An 18,054-nucleotide genomic window follows, 5' to 3' on the forward strand; every position below is an offset into this window, starting at 1 on the left:
TGAGAACGCTTCTCTATGGAAGGTTGTTTGCTGTTTTCCCACTTCTTTTTAGAAGAGGTAGGAGTGTTTTTAGTAAAGACCTTTTCAGGACTTTCAGACAGTTGGGGTTTAACTGGTTTCCCACCCAAACTGTGTCTGCCTAATTCTTCATAGGATTTTTCAATTATTCTGGCTAGTTCTTGTGGTTGTTCCGTTACATCAAATTCCCTCAACTTCTGGCTGATCGCCACTGATGCTGCTTCTCCTTTAATATTAGATAATATTTTTGATGAGACCTGTTTGAAATCTTCAATAGTTTCATACCTAAGTTTAGAGCAGGCTCTGACCCGTATTTGTTTTGAATCTGTTTCAGGACGTCAGGTATTACCGCCATAGACGGAACATCATGTGTTTTAGTATAGATTGCAGCGAAGACTGTATCCCAAGTGGTGCAGTCCTCCAGATGCAGTGTGATCCCCATTGGTAAACAGATTGTTAACATTCTGTGTTTCTCATGAGGGCTAGTATTAGGAAATACTGCTTCAATCTGAGTAATTTTCTGAGCTATCCAGAATGGAATTTGTTCACGTTTTGTGGGTGATTTACCCATGACTGTGTGTAAAGTCTGTGGTGTAATTTTTAGTGTATTCTCCCGGTTAGAAGTTTGTTGTGGAATAACTATTGGAGGTTGGACTGTGAGAGTCGGCATGACATATTGGACCAATTGTCTGTAGATTTTGAGTTGAGTAAGTAACTCTACATCTGTCATGTCTTCAATTTCAGGATGAGGTGTGTAACCTGCTAAAATCGGCCATGTTGCTCCTGGTCTACTTAGTGGACTGAGCCTGGTAATGTGATTTAAATGTTTTAGGGTGCCTTTAAACCAGAGCTCATGCTCCTGGTATGTGAGTGGAATTTCAATATCATCAAAAGGAATATATTCATCTGGTGGATCATCTTTGTAGAAGTGAAACAAATGTGTTACTGGATTTGATTCTGGGAATACTATCCATGAATAGAATACCTCTGTCTGGTGATATTCATGTGCCTCTATCACAAAAACTGCTCTACCACCTCTCGATGATAGGCCATGTTGTATAAGTTTTATTGTGATGGCTTTCCTTAAATTTGAGGAATTATTACAGCATTTTCATCAGTTTCAGAAAAACCTGTTATGTTAAAAGCTGGTCCGGCGTCCTCGCTTGTAGCTCTATTCGAGATGTTATCCTCGTCAGCCATTTTAATGAAAGTTGCAGAGCAAGTTTCAAGGGAACAAAGATAAGGTGCACAATATTTTGGAACACTGTATCCTTCAACATTGAACAAACCAAAAAGCTAATACATTGGATTTTCGTCCTACTCAGCTATGGCAGATATTATCCCTTACCCACTCCAGACGTCTGGTGCAGTATTATGAGTAAAGGGTCTCTGAGAAAAGCACGACTGAGTTACTTCAGTATCTAGCGTTAATTAGTGCCTTACCAAAACGTTGGACGCCATGTAGTGTAGATCCTATATCCCTAATAGGCTCTGCACATTGGAATAACATAAACAATAGTTTTGATAATGGACTGAGATTAGTATGTCTCTATCGAGTATATTAAACTTAATTGTGTGTGTGCCAGCTAACTCAGAGGTCACTAGAAACCGTTCTTGAATGAACAAGAAGGGATTAGTCTCTGACAACCGCATAAGCATGACAACTTTGTTTCCCTTAGAGTCGGAACAATATCTTCAGAGTCGTGGAAACAATAGATAACTATTTTTCTTAGTCAATCACTCATGCTTTGTTTCTACAGAGGTGCAGAGAAATGTAGAGACGGGGCGTTTCAATAAAAAGGGGTTTATCGAACAGTCTTATTTCTCATGCAAGAGATAGGAACTGCTACAATCGTAAGACAGAATGCAAAGTATATTGTTTACAGCGTAAACAGTAATATAAAATAATACTGACATATATAAAAATACATACATAAGTAACAAAGGCTAAAATACTCAACTGGTGCTTCTAAAATAATCCTACCCCAGTGTACCTAACCTAAGTCTAGTACGATGGAAGAAGTAGGTGCTGTTTTAGCTATAGTTTAGTTTGGCCAAGAACTTGCCAAAGGTTTCTCTAGGTTCCAATCAGCTCCATACCTTAAAATGGGAGAGGTTGGTATCTCTTTCCCGGGACTCGATTTCCCAACACCCCGCAAGGGGAGTCAGAAACACTGGAGCTGGATTCTCGGCAGGAGGATGACAGTTTCTAGTCAGTGCTTCAGTTTGGGAGATGACTTCCTTCGGGACTCGCTGTGGCGAGCTGTGTCGTGCAAGTAGGTAGTCAAACTTCACCGAACCACACCGTGCTTTGCCATGGCAAGTGAAGGTATATTTATACCTTAAAGGTGTTTAGAAATGCCAGTTTCAACGTAAATGTTGGGCATATGAACATCATGAATGAACCCCTAAGGAATAGATGTTCATGCATAATAAATGAGTTCTTAGAGAAATCAATATCCAGGCAAGGGGAAATCCCTAAAGCTTAAGAGTCTGGTTTTCCAAGAACTCGTTGTGACGTAGATGTACAGATAGAAGTAGCCAGGCCTGTACTTGGGTAGCATGGGCTATGCCTGAATAAGGACTGGATTTCTATGTCTATATAAGGGCAATGTGAAATATACCTATTTAAGGGCATGAATCGGGAAATTCATACGGAATCTACATCAGTACACATCAAGGGATGGCTTCACATATTTTGGAATTTTCATCACCCCAGACCCTAAAACCTTTTACGACAGAGATTTATCTGCCCCTCTGCAGCGCTTTAAGGAAGACATCAGACATTGGAGATCTTTGCCGCTGCCATTATTGGGTCGGGCGGCCCTGTTTAAAATGCTAGCGCTGCAAAGGTTCCTTTATTCAATCCATAACTGCCCATATTCCGTCCCAGACTCCTACTTTGTTACTGTGGAAGCGGAGGTTTGGACACTGGTATGGGATGGAGGGATGCCACATACTGCCCTAACTAAATTGACAAAAAGCTGGTACGATGGAGGCATCGCGCTCCCAGATCCACGTCTTTATTACTGGGCATCACAACTAGTGGCAACTAACCACTGGCTGTACAGTCCCCCATCGGACCCGGCATACCACCTTGAAAGATACCAAACTGGCCGAGAGGGGTATCTAGGAGCCTTATATACCAAACCCTGCAGGGGGAGATATCTTGGTCCAATGGCCCATACGGTCTCCGGTTGGCAGTTGGCTAGCAAACATTTGGGCTGGCAGGGAAAGCTGATGAAGTCCACTCCTCTATGGTCTTCCCAACACCTGGGACTACTGTGTCATCAGGCAGGGTTCGACAGATGGGATTCAATAGGGATCTCCATGGTTGGGGACCTACAGAAAGGAAAATTACTCACATTGAAGGAGCTACAAGTGAAACATGAACTGGCACCCAAAGCGATTTTTAGCTACCTACAAATCCGTCATGAGCTTAATACACCATTAACAGATCTGACGACTGTCCCAGATGCATCCCATCTGGAGGACTGGCTTCTCTCTGAGCTCCTCCCTACTAAGGCCATTTCCCTTACTTACCGTAAGCTGTGTAATAACCTCCCAGATCCCTTCCTTACTCTTAGAGACAGATGGCAATTAGATTTAGGACAGCTTGACGATGAGGACTGGCAGACGACTCTGATGTCCCCTAGAGAAGCCGTGATTAACCAACGCTTCAGTTTGATTCAACTGAAGGTCCTACATAGGACATATCTTTCCGGGGTGACAATAGCTAAGATAGGAACACGACAAGATGGGCTTTGCTTGCGTGGCTGCAATCAAATTGCCACATTTTAACACATATTATGGGACTGCCCAAACATACAGCACATCTGGGAACGAGCCACAAATAAGATGCAGGACGCACTGGGAAAACCGCTCGTGCTGACACCCCCACTGGGAATCCTGAACATTTGGGAAGCAAACGATCTGACAGATATTGAACAACAATTTACCACCCGGGATACACCCTTTTTAATAGAGCCATTGCTATGAAATGGGGGCCTCTGACAAGCGGTTGGTAGTTGGTTGAGCGGCGGAAATGGACAAATGTATAGTTGCCGAGAAAGAAGTTTATAAAGCTAGAGGATGTCCTAAGAAATGGGATAAAAAGTGGGGGGCCTGGAATGCCTATCAGGGGAACTCTGCACTTCACCGACTGTAGAACTTGAAATATCACTTAAGAACGTCACAACAATGTAATGACTGCTTGTATTGTTGCTTATTATACTGCATCTTTTCTCTTGCAAACGATATAATGTATGCTACTAAGATCTGTATATGACATATGTTTTATTTGCACTAATAATTTTTTTTATTAAGAAACAAAATTGGTAGGAAGCTAGACATTGGTCCAGAAAGTGTGCTTTTGGTGATTTGGTGTAAATATGATCAGTAGTTTGAGAGATATTAAGCCCCAAAACTATTCGTATATCTGGATGGTTGGATGCGAGGGACTCTCATGAGAGTCTCTGGAACCTAATTTTAAAAAACAGAGCCTTCTTTATACCATTAGGCCAACTTGTTCAGCAAGCTCTCTCATTGGCTGCCAGCAACATCAAGAAACATGTTCCTGGCAGCCATTTCAGGACTGTGGGACCTAGTCCCTTGTTTTGATGTTCAAAAGTAAACACTAATATAAGGGGGCAGGGTAGGTGTACGCTAACCCCCTAGGCCCTGTGGAGGCACCTAGAAGTACTTCCATTGACAAAATAAATAAATAAACACCCTTTTTTGTGCAATCACATGGGACACCTCTGGGATCCTGGAAAACAAACAACTGTCAGCCTTCCATTTTTGATAAATTAATTGGGGAGTGGAGCCCCCTCCCTGAGCCCATTTTTTGGCCCCAGGAACCTTCTCCTCTGGAGCCAGATACCTTAATTAAGGGGAAGGTGCATGGCCCACCTTCCTGAGCTGATGGTAGCCCCTCACCCAGGGGCCATGCCATTAATTAAGGGCAGCATGTCCCCTCCTTGAGCTTAGGCCCCAGGAACCTCATCCCATGGAGCCAAATACAATAAAAAAGGTGAGATGGGCCTCGTGGCCCCCTTTCTCGAGCCTTAAAAGGCCCTGAGGATCCTAACCCCTGGGCCCAAATTCAACAAAAAAGGGGAAGGGGCTGCATATATCCCCTCCCCAAGCCTTAAAAGGCCCCAGAGACCTCAACATCTGTGGCTGGCTCAATTGCTCTTTCCAGGGAAGCCCACCCCTGAGACAGAGTAGTTTTCCTATGTGCATCAGCTTATGCAGAGAAACATATATGAGCTTGGGGCCGGCCCTCCTATTATATCCAAGAGATTGGGTCCCTGGGGCTTCCTATGGTTTGGGGAAGGGACCACGTGCCCCCTACCCTTTAGTAAATTTATGGTCCTAGGGAAGGGGTTCCCCAAGGCTCATTTGAGTTGGGGAGGCGTGCCATGTGGCCTCCTTCCCTGATATGAATATGTTCGGCCTTGGGTGAAGGGGTCCCTGGGCCTCTTAAGGAACGGGGAGGAGGTCACACAGCCCCTCCCCTATAATTAATATATGGCCACAGAGAATGTGGTTCCTGGGGCTAATAAGAACACAGGGAGAGGGGCCACATGCCCTCTTCACTAATATAAATATGGCAGGCCCCAGGGGATGGAATACCTGAGCTCTCTAAAGGCTCATAGAAGGAGGAGCCATATGATTCCAATCCCATTAATTATAGTTTGGCCCCAGGAATGGGGTCCTGAGGCGCAATAGGGCTTGGGGAATAAGGCCACACTCCCCCTCCCCTACAAAAAGGTCCTCTGGACCTCTTAAGCCTCAGGGAGAGGGGCCATGTGCCACCCTCCCCTATCATTTCTGTATGGTCCTGGGGATGGGGCTCTGGTGCCCATTTGGGCTCAGGGAGTGGCACCATGCACCCCCTCCTCTAATAAAAATGTTTTTGCCCCATAGTGGTTGAAGGATGAGGGCTGTATGACCCCCTCCCATATCAGGGTGCCTGGCTGCCTGCGGGGGGTAGGTTGGACTGGGCCTGAGAGCACCCACAGCCAACCCCATTTGTGGCTGAGGTTGTCTGTCTGTGGGAGTCGTTTGCCTGTCTGCAAAAGGTTAGCATCAGGCCCTGATGCCAACACCCTGCCATGCATGGCCAGAGGCCATGCATGGCCAGAGGCCATGCATGGCGTGGTTGGCTTTATGTATGGTAATATATTACTTTACATTTAAAAAAACATAGATATACACTGAAAAAAACAAAGATTAAAGTTATAGTTATGTGAAAATGTCAGTACTAATTTAACATTTTGAACTAAAAAGACACAGAAATGCACCAGTTATAGTTGGCAGAGTGAACTAAAACTTGTGCCCCCTCCATGCTTCTGACCTAGCATGTAACTTCACTCATTACATGTTCCATGACATCACTGAGGATATCTCAAAAGATATCATTGATGACTTCACTGATAACAACACTGATGACATCATACAATGAGCATGCTAGTTTGTGTAATTCTTTGCGTAGTGGCACGTAAGTATCATCCTAGTTCTCTACCTTTTTTTCTGTATCCATGAGGTTGAGGCCTACTGCCCCCCATGTGTAAACGTCTGCTTTTGTGTGTATACCCTGACCCTTGAACTGAAATATGAATATGTATTAAGTGTGCATATCAAGTGAATTACATGCATGGAGGAGGCATAGTAATGGATCACAGTGGGATTCGTTTTTACCATTCACTGACCTGGTCTGTCACACCAGGGAAGGTAAGGAAAATATTCCAGACAGTGAAAGTGTATTACCAGCTTCTGTAGCTGGAAGGAGGAGGCAGTTCTGCTTTTAGGAATTCTGGGAGCCCTCTTGATTAGAGAGGAGCTGCTGATGATTATAATTGAGCTCTGCCATTTGGTTGGTGCTAGGGAGAGGGGGTTGGATTGCAGATTCTGTTGCGAAAGGTGAGGACATCTTGAGGTGAGGCCTTCCCTTCTGTTTGTCACTGGTTACTACTTCAGTTGGGCTAATGACAGCCAGGTGCAAAAACCTCACACCTCTTTGTACCTCTATTTGTGGGCTCAACAGTTTGGAGATTGCACTAGTGCTATCTGCTGGGAGAAGTATCACTCTGCACAAAGGCTGTGTCTGGTCAACAGCCAAGAGAGGACACTTGAAAGGTGAACCGTCCCATATTGGTTCTTCAGTTAAGGCAGTGGATCCACATTCCCTTTCTAGATATTGAGTATACAAGTGAAACACGAAAGGACCCAAACCACCCCACTTTGTTCTAGACTAAGGATTGTTGGGTTTCCCATTGTAATAAAAGGCTGTTAGTGGTATCAGAGCTGGTGTCTGGCTGACAGTCAGTCTCACAGTCTCAAACTTCAGGTGATGTGGGAACATCACCTGAAGTTTGGACTTACTACTGAAGTCCCAAAAAGCCTAATTTCCTGCTGAGATTTAGAAGGAGTCTTCCTGGTCCTCCAGGTAGTAAGACTATCCAAGAGGACCAAGGCCTAGCGTGTTCCCGGTGACTGCAGATTTTCTAGGAAGAGCAGATAATTCATAAGTGAAATAGAGAGGACCCTAGTTTATGTGCTCCCCAACTTGTAGTGTTGTATGGCGTTTTAGGATCAGAGAGAAATTTCCAGATTAATGCCTATATATAGGTACAATTCACATTGCCCTAATATAGTCATAGAAATCATACCCATATTTAGACATAGCCCATGCAGTCCAAATACAGGCATGGCTACTTCCACCCGTACCAGAAAGCCACAACGATTTCTTGGAAAATCGGCTTAAGCAGTCAGGGACATCCCCTTGCTTGAATATTGATTTGTCCAAAGAATTACCATTCCCTTAGGGTTGTTTGATGACGTTATTATGCCCGACTTTACGTCAAACTAGGCACCTTCAAGGTATAAATATGCCTTCACTTGCTCTAGAAAACACATGGTGGTTCAGAGCAGCTCGACTATCTACTTGCCCGATGCAGCTCGCTACAGCAAGTGCCAAAGGAAGCCGACCCTCCAGCTGACACATTGATCGAGAAGCTGCCTTTCTCTCGCTGAGAATCCAGCTCCAGTGTTTCCAAGCTCACCTCGCGGGCTGTTAGGAAATCAAGTCCCAAAACAGTGATACCAGACCTCCTTCATTCTAAATTAAGGTATGGAGCTGATTAGACCCTAAAGAGAAATCTTGGATAGATTCTTGGCAAAGAAACTAAACCTATGTTACACCACACTTAGGGGCATATTACCAAGGGCCATTATCGCCGCCTTAGCGGGAGTTTTTCCCGTTAAAGCGGCGATAATTTTATCGCCCTATTACTTAGCTGTCGCTAACAACAGTTAGCGACAGCTAGTAGGAGATAGCGATCATCTTGGGACCCACTTTGCATGTCAGCGATATTTATCGCTAATGACATGCAAAGTGGGTGTGCCAAGATGTTAGCGACTGGAAACAGTCGCTAATATCGCTATCTCCAATTATCAACAAAGCCTTACTTTTGCAAATATTCGCGCTAAGCGCGAATATCTCCAAAAGATAACGCCCGCCCAGACCAGTTCTTAGCCATGTTATCCAATGGAAGGTGGATAACATGGCTAAGAGCATTGTCACGATAATGCATGAATATCGCTGATTTTTCAGAGATATTCATGCATTTCGCAGGATTTTTACCGCTTTTGAGATAAACCTTGATAATATCAAGGTATCTCAGCGATAAAAATCGTCGAAGCGCGGCGATATAATTTTAGCCGCTAACCATGCATAGCGATAATTATCGCTATTGCTTGGTAATATGGCCCTGACTTCTTCCCCTGTACTAGACTTAAGTTAGGTACATCGGGGTAGGCGTATTCTAGAAGCACCAGTTGAGTACTTTGCCTTTGTTATTTATGTATGTATTTATCTATGGTTTAGAAACCATACAATGGTTTTACAGTATTATTTTATAATACTCTTCACGCTGTACGCATTATACTTTGCAGCCTGTATTACGATTGTAGCAGTTCACTTTACTTGCATGAGAAAGAAGACTGTTCAATAAATCCTTTTATTGAAAACGCCCATCTCTATATTTTCTCTGCACCTCTGATGAAACAAAGCATGCACGATTGACTGAGTAAAATATCTATCTATTGTTTCCTCGACTCTGAAGATATTCCTGGGGAAACAAAGTTGTCATGTTTAGGCGGTTGTCAGAAACTAATCCCTTCTTGTGTATTCGAGAAAGTTTCTAGTGACCCCTGAGCTAGCTGGCACTCACAATTAAGTCTAATATATTCGATAGAGACCTAGTAGACATAAGTCCTACATCAAATCTATAGGATATAATATTCCAATGTGCAGAGACTATTGGGAATATAGGAACTACACTACAGTAGTTTAGGTGAGAACCATCGCAGTGTACTACTTTTTGGCCTACTCTGGTCTGCAACCACATGTTTTCCATAAGAACAGAAAGGGCCATAACTGTGTGTTTGCTGGAGGCCTAGGTGAGTGCTACCATTGAATGTTTCGTGCAGGTACAGATGAGGGTTTTTTTCTGTAGTACTGGAGGAGGGGACACCACTGCTTGTGTGTGGTAGGCCCTGAAGAGGGCTACAACTGCTAAATTGCCATCAGCTCTCTTCAGGTCTGCCCCTATCAATATCCCATGTGGGACCTCCCAGACTGCCAGAGCCCCAACCGAAGGCTGTTTGTGTTTAAGCACAGGCAGAGCTTCATCACAGTATTAGCAGAAGACTGCTGTGGTAGGGCATGAACCAGTAATGGAACTGACCCTTGTGCTGCATCTTCTCAGATTGAGGCTGGGTTGACATGCTGATCTGATTGATGCAGTTCAAACATGGCTTGTCTCCTTGAGCAGGAAATATCGTCTCACCATGGCCACAACTGGGTGTACAGAAGAGCTACTCACTGTACAAAGCATAGCAGACTCATAAAGTGTTTACCATGAAGGCGCAAGGCCACCATAAACTGAACAATGTGACTGTGGGTGTGAGTGGAAAGGGAGCGGGCAGATCTAGCAGCTATAAATGGAAAGCGCTCAGATACAATAAGGTGTATATTCATTGAGTTGTGCAGTATGTATTTAAGCTGTGTGACCAACAAATAAGAGTGCTCTGCCTGTTGGGTCTGAAAGGAGTACTTTGCCATTTATGGACAGAGCAGGGGCAGAAAGTTACCCATAGGTCACCAAGTGGAATAGTCATTGTCGAGAGGCTACAGAGGTGGATGGAAATTGAGCTATGGGGTAGGAATGGTCAGTGACATAGGGAAGGGAAGAAGTAATGTGCCATTTGACGAATGCGTAAGGTTGGAGGGAGGTCAGTCATCATAAAAGATGCAAGGGGCAAGGCTCACTGGCTAAGAATAATAGTGTGGAATGGGGGCTTATCTTTGGGGCCTTTGTAGCCAGGTAGTTACATGGTGAAGGGTCGCAGTTGAGGTTCCGTGGTTTTCGGGACCGGACTCCATTTTGTTTGCGTTGTTCATAACGCCATTTTGTGTTGCCCTCACGTAGGCCGTGGAGGTAACCGAACGAACAAAGTTGCATGGGCCTCACTGTTCATGTATGCATTAAACAGGCCCTTTTCTGACTTGTGAGTGAACTGCAGGGCGCTGACCTCTTCACCTGAAACTGACCCTTCACGAAGCCAATTTCTCTGGCTGATCGTTGTCTGAGATTGCCAATCAATGTTCAGGACCTCGTTAACCTTTAGTTTCCTTGCACATATCTTATCCTAATCAGCATCTGAATTGTTTCTTTCCTTACGACTTTTCATTACATGGGTAGTGCTTTCAAACATTGGTTTGTCCGGCTTGTGGAAATTGAATTTGGGACAGTCCCAATAATTAACTTTTGGGTTGGGTTACTGTAAATTGTTTTTTTTTAATGTGATACTCAGTTAGAAAATGTGTCCTATTGGTCAGAATTTTGCACAGTGGGTGTACATTTATAATGAGAATATGGTGTATAAAAGGTGATGTCTTGCTCTATGAAAATTGAACAGTTTCTTGAGTTGTACACCGTGTTGTATTGCTGAGATTACTGTTACTAGCTGCAGCTAATAAATTTGATCTTTGACGCCATCCAGAAGTATTCCGTGTCTCTGTATTCCAAGACAGGAGAATCGGAAGACTTCGGGTGTGTCCCTGGCACCGCTGGGTTCTAAAGAAAACCCGGTTCTTCAGTTGGCGCCCAACGGTGGGGTGACTTCAGCGGTACCGGTCCAAGCCCGAGGATCGTGAGGAGCCACGTGAGGAAATTCTGGAGGAAGGCCGCCACTTCATTGACCCCTGCATGTCGATGTGGACCGAAGGTCTTTTCTGCGAGGCTTCCCGCTTTCCAACGGCTACGAAGGACTGCTGCCCTGACTGTCGCCCTGTCTTGGACCCTTGATTGATCCTTTGTAAAGCGAGACGATAGATGGTCTTCTGGTGGCGTGACAGATATTTGGTTAAGTATAAGTGGGTCGCTCCCACGACTTTGTTTTGGTTCTTGGTTTTGATTTGATTTTTTTCAAAAATCGAAGCCGAGGGGCTCGTATATTTACGAGTATATCGATAGTTGATAACCCCTTGAAGTTTGAAGCTAGATTAGTGAGCTATAAGATGCCTGGTCTTAGCAAAATTGGGAGGATTCGTGTCCGATACCTCCGGTTGGAACTCCGACTTATGAGCTCTATACAAAATACGGAGTGGGTCCTAATACTTATAATGAAGTGTGGGTCCGCTATACTAAAAAAGATGGTGTTTTACGATGGCCCCAACATGGTATTTTTGAATTAAATATTTTAGATAATCTGGAAGTTGCGCTATTTAAGAAGAAAGCCCGGCCGGCAATGTTTGACTCTTTCCGCCTTTGGCGAAAGGAAGCCAAACAGCGAGAAATTAAGCAAGCAAAGAGAGATAGGAAAGATAAGAATATGTCAGTACTACAAGCTGCTAGGCAGTTTAAGTCAGATGAGGAAGACCGAGTGTGTGAAGTTTTAGATAGACAGCGTTGCATGGCCATAGATAAATGTTATCCGGCCTTGCCGTCTTCTCCTCCGAAAATAATTGAAGATCCTGAAAAAGACCCTTTGATGTCTCATTTACTGAGATTGCCACCCCCTTATGTGCAGGGTGCTACTGCGCCTCCATTACCCCCGGTTGTTCTACCCTTTGTTGTTCAACCTCCTGCTGTTGTTCAGCCACCCAGTGCTCCACAGATGGTTTTGCCTCCTACTGCGCAACCCACTCTAGGGACGCAAGCTTTGCTTCCAGCTTTGACTCAAACTCCTTTGCCTTCTGCTTCTGCATCTCAGACTCCTACTGCTCTTGTTCCTACTTTGTCTCAAGATTTTAACTTTCCTGTTTTTCCGCCTACTTCTTCTCCTTCTGCTCGAAAACCATTGACAGAAACTGTTGTTAATCTGTTGTCTCCATTGTTTGGTCCACTGAGTATGACCCCTGTTTCGGAACGTAAGCAGAGTCGTAGTCAGCTTCCTAGTTCCGAAGAGCGAGCAGTGTTGGATCTGTTGGCTCGTAGATGGATTTTAAATGCTTCCAGGTATAGTTTGCCAGCAGTTATGGATGTTTTCTTTCAGTGGGAGCCGCTTAAGCAAAGGTATGTTTTTGATGTAATGTGTGCTTTTCTGCGGCAGGAATGGGAAGATAATGAGTTGGGTCCGATTCCGCAGGAAGTGCTTGATGTTCAGTCAGAGTTTGCTAAAGGGACGATAGTGGAATCTGATGTTACTGATGCTGTAGAGACGATACTTGCCTTCAGAACTAGACTCCCGTCTCAGCCATTGTACGAACATGAGCAGAATCCTATGAGAGAAGTTCTCCCTGTATGGAGAGAGGCAGTTGCTGCTAATGTTAATCAGGGTATTCAGGCCGTAGAGGCCCATTTTCAGCGAGTGTGGGTACATGTCCCTTGGAAGAGAGCAGAGGTCTTGGCTCTTAAGAAGACCTTACCTGACCCTCGTAAGAATCCTGCTCTTTATTACAAGGAGTTGTCACAGACAGTTGAAGCGTGTATTATGAATTTAGCTGACATAGATATGTTAATGGGTAATGTAGTTCCTCAACCTTTGTGGGCGAAGATTCGTCATGAGAATCATGCAGCAGAATTAGGAGATACGTGGGCTAATATTGTTGCTGGAGATGGTCGACAGGTTGGAGGTGCCAAACCTGAGCCTTTAGTTGCAGAATTACCTGGTAGGATTATTAATCTAATGAAAACTATGATGCCTGCTTTACGAGTGAATTGGGACAAGTTAGCAGCATGCAAACAAAAGAAAGACGAGAGTGTGTCTGATTTCTTCACGAGGTTTGAAGGAACGTTTATCGATCATAGTGGTCAGGACATGAGTACGGAAGGTGGTCAAAGGTTGTTCGTGGACAAATTTGTCTTTAATTTGCTTCCCGAACTTTCCAATAAGTTAAAGGACTCTGAGAGTTCATGGGCTGTTTCTTCGTCGGCCCAGATATTGGCTACTAAACAATATTATGAGAATAGGGATAAAGATGAGAAGGATAAAGCAGAGAAGAAAACTAAAGATTTAAAGAAGAAAGTTCTTTTGCAGCAACCTTATCCGCCTCGTCAGAATCAGCCTCAGTTTCAGCAACCTCCACAGTTTCAGAGATTGTTACAGAAACCTGAGCCTTATGCTCCGCGATTCTTTCCTGGTCCTAATCAGTGTGCTTATTGTAGAGAGGAAGGTCATTTTAAGAATAATTGCCCGGTTTTGTTACAGCGTGCGAATGGCGTATTTGGTCAGAGAGGTCGTGGTGGTTTCCAGCAAGCTCCTAGGGGTAGGGGACGTGGTGTGTTACCCCAGAATGAGCGTTCCTCTTCCCTTCAGAATTCTGCGAATTATTTTGATAGACAGAATGTTCCGAGTGGTCAGTCTGCACGGTACTATGTTGATGATTATTATGTCGGGAGTGAGAGTGCTGGTTATAATGATAGTTAGGACAGCCATGGGCAAAGAGAGGGAGTAGTGTCAGTTCCAGTAGACCAGAGTGGACCTTATGTTGAAGTGACTACATCAGGTGTAGTACAACCTTTTCTTTTGGATACTGGTGCGACAAAGAGTTCTATTATGCACTCTAAACTTCCTGGCGCACCTTTGTCTGGCTTGTGTAGGATTTTCAGGCGCCCCAGTTTGTAACCCGATTTCTAATCCTTTGCCCCTTTCTATTGGCCCTTGTGAATTGGAAGCTCCTCTTATTTTGACGACTGGTTGTAATGAGAATCTGTTGGGTTTGGACTTGCTAAAAAGATTGTATGCGACATTACATTGTTCTCCTTCGGGAGTACATCATACCCTAGGTAAGAAAGCGATTTCTCCGATGTATGTGTCGAAAAATTGTCTTCCACTGGAATTACGTTCACTTCCTGATACACTTTGGGCTACAGGTCCTAATGATGTTGATGTTTTGCAGATTCCACCTTATGTTGTCACCCTCAAATCGAATGCTAGGCTACCTCGTATCCCACAGTATAAAATATCTAGTGATGGCGAGAGAGCTCTATTAGCGATTGTCTATGATCTGGTTGAGAAGGGTGTAGTTGAGGAAACGAGAGGTAATGTGTGTAATAGTCCGGTTTTGCCTGTCCTTAAGCGTACTGATGCTTCTCAGCCACCTGTGTACCGGTTTGTGATTGACCTTCGAGAGGTAAACAAGATTGTGGTGCCACAGTTTCCTGTTGTCCCTGATATTACTGCTTTGTTGACTCTGATTCCTGCTTCGGCAGCCTGGTTTTCTGTTATTGACCTGAAGAATGCTTTCTTTAGCATTCCGATTGCTGAGGAGAGTAGGGATATTTTTGGCTTCTATTTAGGAGGACGAAGCTTCCGGTTTAAGAGAGCTCCCCAAGGTTATTGTGAAAGTCCCTCCATCTATAGTCAGGCGTTGAAAACTCAGCTTAATAGCTTTGTGTTGCCTACTGGTGCTACTCTTATCCAGTACGTTGATTATCTGTTGGTTGCCGCTGATGACAAAGAGATTTGTAAAGAGGCTACTCTTTCTTTGTTACGACATTTGTCTGACCTTCATCATAAAGTGTCACCTTCCAAGTTACAGTATTGCCGACAAGAAGTAACCTACTTAGGTCATCTCTTGTCGAAGGAGGGAAGAAGGTTGACCCCAGAACGAATTCAAACAATTACGCAAATGAGTGTACCATCCACACAGAGAGAAGTGCGTGCTTTCTTAGGTATCACCTCGTATTGTAGACAATGGATCCCACATTTTTCCCTGCTAGCGAAACCTCGGTCTGATGAGTGTCAGAAAAGTTTTTCTGAATTACGTGATGCATTGTGTTTGGCTCCGGTATTGGGTACTCCTGACTACAGTAAACCTTTCACGTTGTACGTTCACGAGAGAGAAGGTTGTGCATTGTCAGTGTTGACTCAACAGTTTGGAGACAAGCAACGCCCATGTGCGTATTTTTCAGCGACGTTAGATCCGGTAACTAAAGCGTTGCTGAGCTGTTTGAGAGCTACAGCGGCAGCGGCTGTTTCTATCCGACAGTCTGCTGGTTTGGTTTTGGATAATACGTTGACTGTGATGGTCCCACATGCAGTGGATACCTTATTGAACAGGACCAAGACACAGCACCTTACTAGTGCACGTCTGTCAGGTTATGAGTTGACTATTTTGGCTAGCCATGTTCACATTAAAAGATGTAATGTGTTGAATCCAGCTACGTTGTTGCCGATCTCTACAGAGTCAGATGCTCAAGAACAGCATGATTGTTTTCTTCGTACAGAGGAAGAAACGAAAGCTAGAGTTGACCTAAAAGATACTCCTCTTGAGAATGTTGATGGTACTTTATGGGTATATGGTTTGTGTTTTAAGCTTCCGAATGGTGAAACGACTGCAGCATATGCCGTCACAACTTTACATACAGTTGTTGAGACAGCACGCATAGCACAGAATTCTGCGCAAGCAGCAGAGTTGATTGCATTGAAACGAGCATGTGTATTGTCATAGGGAAAGCGAGTGAATGTTTATACTGATAGCCTGTACGCATTTGGTGTTGCCCATAGATTTGGACGTTTGTGGAGAGAAAGAGGATTCCTTACTTCCCATGGCACAAAAATTCAGCATGGGCAGTTAGTGAATGAACTTTTGGAATCTCTTGCTCTCCCAAAACAGATTGCAATTGTGAAGTGTAGTGCGTATAAGAAAGTTGTGGACGATGAAGGTCGAGGGAATGCGTTTGCGGATGAAGTTGCGAAGGAAACGGCGAGAGACATGATGAGCCGTGTGTATGTGGCAGGTCCTGCAAGATGGGTTGTGGAAAGTGGAATGTGTGAAGACACAATAGAAAGTGTGAAGATGATTCAGGCTGAAGCTATGGAAAAAGAAGTGAGTACGTGGAGAGAGAGTACGGGTATGTTGGATTCGACGGGTTGTTGGGTTGAGTTGTCAGAACACCAGCGATGGTTGTTGCCTGATGCGTATGTGCTCCCAGTGGTTACTATGGCTCATGGAATGGCTCACATTAGTTCGAAGGGAATATGCAAGTTGTTGGCTCCCGTAGGGCAGAATGCTGGAATTCTGAAATGTGCTGAGAATGTTGTGAAGTATTGCATGATTTGTCTGAAGTATAATCCTGGCAAGGGAACTCCAACTCCAGCTGGTCATTTTGCCCCTCCAACGTATCCGTTTGAAGTGATACAGCTAGATTACATTCACATGGAGAGATGCAACAATCTGAAGTATGTCCTTGTGGTTGTTTGTGCCTTTTCCAGATGGATAGAGGCCTACCCCCTAAAGGATAATACTGCCTTGTCTACAGCTAAGGTTTTGCTCAGAGAGTATTTCCCTAGATTTGGTTTGCCGAGAATTGAATGGTCGGACAATGGGAGTGAATTTGTGGGTCGAGTCATGAGGAAAGTGTGTATTGGATTAGGGATAAGTCAGAAGTTCCACGCTGCGAATCACCCCCAGTCAGCAGGTCTTGTCGAATGCTATAACGGCACATTAAAGCTGAAACTCGCTAAGATTCAAGCAAGCACTGGTCTTACATGGCCGGATGCCTTGCCGTTGGCTCTTTTGTTAACAAGGACGACAGTGCATTCTCGTGTGCGACTTAGCCCATACGAAATAGTTTTTGGTCGTCCAGCGAATGTTTGGGGTGTGCCTCGTCCTAAAAATACAGTGACCTTGAGTACCCTATGTTGGTGGATTACTTACATGACATGACTGCTAAATTACGTGTTCTCCACCAACAAGTCTATGACAGTTTGCCGACAGCTACTGCAGATCCAGTGCACACGATCCAACCTGGTGATTTTATCTTGACAAAGAATTTTCAGAGATCCAAGAGTTTGGAGCCGAGATGGACTGGTCCCTATTTGGTATTGCTGGTCACTAGAACTGCTGTTAGAGTAGCTGGTAAAAAGAACTGGGTGCATGCCACCCATACGAAAAAGTTCTGTTGCCCTTACCGTATGATAAGTGGGTGAGGAATGGAATAGCTGACTCCGAGTGTGAAAGGGTTCCTAGATTCGTACCTTTTAGTGATGCACATTTGACATGGACTCAGTCGGAACGCGAGGATGATGATGTTCTGCAAGCTGCTGTGCCGCCGTCTCTGAGACTCGACATGACGAATCCGGAACTCCTCTTTAAGGATCAGACTGTGCCTGGCAAAGAGCGCTACAATCTGAGATCGAAAAAGGACGTTTGAAATGGACAAATAAATCTAAAAAATTTTATGTAGTGAATTACACCTTGTCAGATCAAGAGACTTTTTTACTTTTTCTTTTTCGAGTCACCATCCGGACTCAGCTGCAGGGTCACGGTATAAGTTCTTAAGGGGTGAGCCGCGTATTGACACAAGGTCTGTGGTTTAGGGTCGTTAGTACGATCTTGACGCACACTTAAGTGAAGAAGGAAAATTGCCGTGAGCAGCACGTTAGAGGATGGAGTCTTTTGAGTCCGACAAGGGTGTTAAAAGAGTTGATTTCAGAGTGCAAATGTGTATATTGGTTCGTAGCAAATGTTTTTTAATAATGTGTTTTCTTATGCTTTTGAACATTACGTTGGTTTGT

The sequence above is a fragment of the Lissotriton helveticus genome, chromosome 2_1, assembly GCF_964261635.1.
Source record: "Lissotriton helveticus chromosome 2_1, aLisHel1.1, whole genome shotgun sequence".
NCBI classification, from domain to species: domain Eukaryota; kingdom Metazoa; phylum Chordata; class Amphibia; order Caudata; family Salamandridae; genus Lissotriton; species Lissotriton helveticus.